Here is a 6,790-nt window from a genome sequence, read left to right as displayed (position 1 = left end):
TGTGATGGCTATGGCTGCGTTGTGTTCGAGAAAAATCTTATCTCCGTTGGGCCGGGCATATTCGACTGGAGGCAGGTCTACAGCCTTGGCAACCACTCCATGTTCCTCGGGCTCAATTATCCGATCATCCAACTAATCATCGATCATATCATCGGCGATGATTACCGTGCTATGCAACTTCCATTCGCCAGGGGGAACTGTGTTTACACATTGTACCATGAGTTTCATAAATCACCATATCCAGAGATTCGTCGACACAGCTTGTTGCCAGATGATCTTCAATGTATGAAAGACATCAAGCTTCCAAGCGATGGCATTGGAAAGTTGGTAAAAATCCGCATCTTCCATATATCTATAGTTTTTTCAAATTATATATGATTTAAAAGTAATTTAAAAAATGGTGAAATTCTTGGCGAAACGTATTTTTGCAATTTTTTTTCACAATTTTTTTGTCGGATTGATACAAATGATACGGTGTTGGAAAGCTATGAAAAATACGCAACTTTTTCGTATAGAAATGTTTTTCTAATGCCTTACAGTTTTAACTCGAATTCGAATACGGTGAAATTTGATTTCGAACACGATTTTTTTAAAAGTTTGTCGAAATTGGGCAAGTAATATACCGTTGGAATGATATCGAAAATGCAAAACTTAGTCATGTTGAATATTTTCTCAAATTAGCAACCATTAAAGAGTAATTTTGAATACGATGAGACCCATTATGTTGTTTTTCCGGTCGAAAAACAGAATACTCGTACTGATTTATTTATGTGTTTGTACTGATGTATTTTTCATAGTAGTTTTGAATGGTTCCGAAACAAGAGTACTTAAACGAATGTATGTATGGTTTTGTGCTAAGCGTGTTTTCATATACTAGACTTTATTATGTATTTTTAGTATAATTTTCCTCGTAACTTTTCAATGGTATCATCGTGCCCGAAATTGCATAGTTTATATCGTTTGAACTGAATGATTTTTTTAATAAAATGAAAATGTTTTATATTTTGTACTTTTCTAATTGTAGCGCATGAACTTAAACGTGGTTCATGATTGTAATTCAACTTTTAGCATTTTACAACTTTTGTATTTTTTTGATGCACTTATTTCGGACGTCATGTTGAACTTGTTTTTTTAATCAAGATTTTCTCGTGTTCACTTTTTAAGTTGCCTTTTTTCCTTTTCTTGAACTTACTGTCTCTCAAGTCAGGACAGATGCTATGTTTTTCTTCCAACTAGTATCAAATTTCTCTATACACATATTGAATTGTTTCTGCATTTGATTATTGGATTGATGATATAATACATGTTGAACTGTTGCGCCAGGACGATAAACATCTATGCATGTGAGCTATTAATTTACATTGAAATTTCATCAATAAACATACATGATTTTCCTTTATGTTCACACACGTATTTGCAGACATTTACATACATATGCATAGCTCCACGATCATAAACATTTTTTGCAAAAACACTTCTACAACAACAAATCTTTTCCTGTAGCTTCTACAACAACAAAGCTCTTTCCCATGAACTTCAAGGCAAAAATAAAGCTCAACATCACAGGTTTCTTTTTTGTTTAACTTTTTTCCTTCTCCGGATTCTTTTGAGGCTGTAACGGTGAACTTTTACGTGTATCTATGAACATCAAACAACATTAAACAGAACAAGATCCTTGCGGCTGCGAACGAGATCGCTGCAGCATTAGCACCTGCATGCTTTTGGACTAATGTATTTTCTTCATCGAACGGTTGTAACATGATGACTAGAAGTTCGATACAAAGCCATAAGATGACCAAATGGTACGATCTCAAAAGGCATAGTTATTGAAGTCAAGCAACTAGGAAAAGTTTCAATGCTTCCACATCATCGATACTTGACTTTGAGTACTGCTACGCCAGGTAAGCTAGGCCATTCTTCTTCAGCAAAAACCACTTAAGCACTTGCCTTTATCACAGTCGCCAGGACCTACAAAGATCTTCATGCATTCATCATTGCGAAGCCTGTCTATGCAAGGCTTACCAAGTTGTCGTTGTTGCACGAAAATCAGGTGACACCCTACTGGCCGACGATGGTTCTTGGCCAAAACTCCTGCAGATCCTCAACGGAAAGAAGATGAATCACAAAATTGACATTACTAAGTACTAACTTAGGTTTTGATGTGCTTTATTTAATGAAACATACGAGAAAGTATACTATGTCCAAGAATCAACAGCAAACCAGTAAGAGAAACACCTGATAGCAGGCCGTGATCTATCTCCACTCATGACCCAAATGATCAATCAGAAAAATAGGAGGAAGATACTAACAAATTAAATAAGAACAACCTAGCGCAAAGATCTGCCATGCAAAGATCCATCTAATGTCTAACTAAATAAGAACACATCAACAGTGTGCAATTAATACTAAGAGGCGTCACCACGTAGCAGAAGATGCGAGCAGGACAGAGCGGCTGCTTTTTGCACTAGAGAATGGGGAGGACGGGGACTCTGGTTAAGCACAGGGCGGCGGCAAATGCCAGATCCAGGCCGTAAGCAAGAGTCTGGGCCGTTCAGATGAACGCTCACCCATGGATGATTTTCCATACAAGAAACTAAACAAGTACTTTATCAAAAAGAAAGTAAACAAATACATGCACGAGAATAGCGTTGTGCTTATTTTATGAACCAATAAATCTGAATTATTTCTATAACACACATCGAACTGATAGATGTACTTATCTATGAACTGATGAACAAGACTAATGTCTATCTGGGCTCTGATTTGGACACAAACGAAAGAACACTATTTTCTTAGAAGTTCCACTATCTTGAAGGATACGTAAATATAATGTAGAACTACGAGCTTAAAAATATACACACAAACACATGTCTTCAGCAAACCAACCCATGATCTTTTATAGAGTTCTTTTGTATCTGCATATCAAGTATTTTTGCGCATGATCTTTGTAAAATTAGAAACTAAACTATGCTTTGTCCCCGGTAAAGTCATGACCAAATTCAGCATTTCAATTCCAACAGTTAAAGATCACAGGCAGTAGTCCATCAGTTCAACCGTTCAATTCAAACAGAAGGTCACAGGTTCATAACCAACTTTTCAACGGTTCAGTTGAAAATTCAACGATTTGATTTTCAATAGACAAACCAAGGAAGACAACTGACCGAACGGGTGTCCAACGGCCACAGCTGCTCACGGCGTGCACGACAGTGTCCAACAACCTCTATCCTGGCTCATTGCGAAACGACGTGCAGGGCGCAATCCACGACCTGTCATATGAGATGCAAAAAAGAGTTAGAGAGGACATAAGCTAATTTTTAGAGCTGATTATGATGTAGCATTCCAAAAAATAATATACTTTAGCCCATGGATGCAAAGTACTCCGAACTCTGAACTTTTCCGGAGCTTTTTGTTGAACTGAAGCATGCTCCGGAGCAGGACGAGATCGAGCGGATTGGGAGGATGCTGAGCACAATATTAGAGATGTCACTGAACTCTGGGACATTTATACTACAAGAATTGAATCTACAGCAATCTTGAACTTTCAGGTTCCAATGCAAGATAGCTACAAATTGCTAAAATCAATCACCAGCAGAAAAAACACCAAAAGGTTCTCCAAATGGTTGCTTAAGGAAGAGCCAAAGCTATTTTGGGGTGGCGGACGGCAGCAGCATGTGGGCTGGGTTGTCATGCACCAGGAAGGATGAGGAAAACGGCAACCCAGCCACTATAGTGGAAATAGGAGCTGACGGCCGTGGACTGCTGCTCGGCATGAACTCGACCGTCCAGATGCCACGAGACTGGACTGGGGACGGCGCTGGACATATTGGAGCAGTGGCCAAGGAGCTTAGAGCAGCAGTGTACATCGGCAATGGACTGCTCGCGCACAAGGAGATGTACTCTCTCCTGGGATGGAGGGGCGAAGTGTGTGCCTCCTGAGCCGCGGGGTTGTCAACACCCCGGTGTGGCAGCGGTGAACGATATGGGCGGTGCGGCAATGGAGCCCCACCGGCAGTGGCAGGAGGCTCAACACAATCGGCCTAGTAGCTGCGATGGTGAACGGCTTGGGGCGGCCGGGTTGGACTGCTGGTCGCCTAATTCATTATCCAACGAATATGCTCGCCTAATTCCACTAACAACCTGTGCAGGTCCTAGAACATCTAATTCATTATCCAAAGAATGTGCTCGCCTAATGACTTGTTTATTATCACTGACACTGAGCCGGAAAAATCTCAAATGTTTCGGTGTCAATAGTCTGGGACTGCCATTCCTGCACTTGTAGACTCCCGGGAACAATCATAATAATGTATCAAGTCAATACAACCAGAAAAAAAATCACCGGTATATTTTGCATTATGAGACTCCTAAGACACCACATATTGAACCTTTTGTGCAATTACGTTTGAACTGTTTTTTATGCAAACGTTTTTAAAACTTAGTTAAAGTAGTATTACTTTTTGTGGACACGAGTTCGTCAATCAAATGCAACCAGACTATAACACAATTAGTGTAAACATTTGTAAAACTTAGTTAAAGTATTACTTTTGTTTAAAACACCACATAGTTGAGTGCTTGCTTAGTACCTATATTATCTTAGGACTTTATCCTGTTTTCATCACTAGTAAACAGTTCATGTACGTGCTATTCTCCCATAGGAATTAATACAAGCACCATATGTGCTAGGAAGAACAGGGCACTTGAATCAGAATTGACACTGAAGAAACTCGCTGAAAATCATCACTTATTTGGGTGATATATCTAAACTTACAGAATTTTGAAACTTGAACTAACGATATTTCTGCACAGGCACCAACTATTCTGTGTTTTTTCATGTAATGACGATAGAATACACACCGAATTAATATTAAGTTTAGTACAAAAATTCTCCATTCTTGAACTGACAATATTTCTTCTTGTGGACTGAAGAAAAGAGAACATAAATAAACACGGAACTGATGATAGAGTACACACTGAAGAAAAGAGAATTGCTTCTCTATGAACTGACGATAGAATAGAATACACAAATATTTAGTATTATGTTGTCACATTTTTTCATGGCAGGCTGTACAAGAATGACAAGGAAAAAAAAAGAATCATTCACATGCGAGTCTATCTTAGCTAGTCTTAACACACGAGTAACCTGAAACCCGTAGTGTGCCACCATTAAAGCACTTGGGGGTACGAAGAAATGGAATCATCTGGGTTCCATGTGTGAATCATGGGAGCTCTGTCTTCTACAAGGACTGGAAGAACAAAGGTATCAAAAAGAGCTAGATGAGGCACGCATTCACTGAGCACAGCCACTCACATGACAGATGACACGGAGAGCTAGATGAGGTTCTCTTTGACATTTGATCAAACATAGGCAGCGCCAAGAATGGCCAGCACTGCATCGGCAGCTGGACGAATACCTCCAACTGAACTTTACACTACAATAAGGCTTGAACTGAATGAAATTTAGAAATTGATCTGAACTGAAAAAGAAGCTAGACTTGCTCCACTACAATCTTTGAACCTCTTACATGAACAGTGCCTCCTGGTATCATATAGGCACTAAGCAAAAGATTTTTTGTCAGCTAACTGAGCTCCCACGGTTCATCAAAATTGTTCTAATTAATGGTAAACTTTTAAAACAAAAATTTAACTCTCACAGATACAACAATCGACAAGTTCAGTGCACATAATTTCCAACCAAACTAACTCTTGCCATGGGGTGGTGAAAGGAGGCATGGTGTCCGGCCGTGTAGAAGCATGGTGGCAAGGGTTGACCCCGATTCAGATGTCATGATTTAAATGAACTATAACCAGTAGTATTTTTTGTACTTCTCATGTACTAATTCATGGACATGCTGTTAAATACATGACCATGTAGTAATTTTGAACTTAATTATAATCTCATGGACTTGTTCTGTTTCTGTAGTTGAACTGATGTAGGTCCTTGTGCCGAACTTCTACTTGCTATTCTGAGGTCTTTTAATGAAAACTTACTAAAGAAAATAAAGGGGCGAAGGATGTTTTCTGGTATGGAATATGAAGAGGAGGCAAGCAGCTGCACTAGCATTTTTTTGCCTATCGTTGTCCTTCGTTGGGCGCATCCAAGGCCACTGTAATACATAAGAGTGAACACAAGTTCAGAATTAGTGAGAACACAAGTTCAGTAACATGGTTAGTTCAGTACCATATATAAGCAAACAGGGCTGAATTATCATTAGTGCAAACGCATAAGCAGCTGAACCGTGTAAATTCATTGGCATACACGAGCAAGACAGTGAAGAACTATCTCTTTTTCCTCTAAAAACAAGCAGAATAGAACAAGCTACAATACAGATAGAAAAACATATCTGCTAGAGAGAGGACAGGGGCATGTGTGAAAGGTCACCTGCCGTAGTTGTTGTATACATGATGGCTATTTCAAAAAGCCGACCTTCAGTAGGTGGCGAAGGTGAACGGCCGGCGAGCTAGCGGTGGCCAGAGGAAGAACAAGCCAGCGGTTGCCTGGCAAGCCGGCGAGCCAGCGGTTTGGGGTGGGCGCTCGCGTGGCAGGCGGCGTGGGGCGATGCGCACAACCGGCGCCGGGAGGATGACGGAGGCGCACACAGGCGGCAGGGGCGACCGCTGCTATGGGATGTAGGAGGTGGTGGTGGAGTGACGCCAGATCCAGGGAGGTTGGGGGTCGGGCGGTGCCTGGAGCGAGGAAGGAGGTGGGGGCGAGGCGTCGCCGGGATCCTAGGAGATTGGGCGCCGGGAGCAAGGAAGGAGGTGGGGGCGAGGAGTCGCCGGGATCCGAGGAGAA

At 40.9% G+C, this 6,790-nt stretch overlaps 1 long non-coding RNA gene across 3 annotated transcripts; it reads right to left on the bottom strand.

Moving 5' to 3' along the window:
• Positions 1-1,615: 1,615 nt before the first annotated feature.
• Positions 1,616-6,784, bottom strand: LOC123086026 (uncharacterized). 3 transcript variants are annotated; one of them, XR_006440291.1, is made up of 5 exons: positions 6,377-6,784; positions 5,306-6,101; positions 3,356-5,240; positions 3,162-3,266; positions 1,616-2,091 (listed from the first exon to the last, which is right to left on the bottom strand). It is a non-coding gene; the product is annotated as an uncharacterized lncRNA (long non-coding RNA). The 3 variants fall into 3 exon arrangements; XR_006440289.1 differs by having other exon boundaries at positions 3,356-6,101; XR_006440290.1 differs by lacking the exon at positions 3,356-5,240 and having other exon boundaries at positions 5,986-6,101.
• Positions 6,785-6,790: the final 6 nt, after the last annotated feature.

The sequence above is a fragment of the Triticum aestivum genome, chromosome 4A, assembly GCF_018294505.1.
Source record: "Triticum aestivum cultivar Chinese Spring chromosome 4A, IWGSC CS RefSeq v2.1, whole genome shotgun sequence".
NCBI classification, from domain to species: Eukaryota; Viridiplantae; Streptophyta; class Magnoliopsida; order Poales; family Poaceae; genus Triticum; species Triticum aestivum.
Note: the sequence above shows the minus strand (reverse complement) of the source record. Positions and strands in the feature narration are given on the sequence as shown.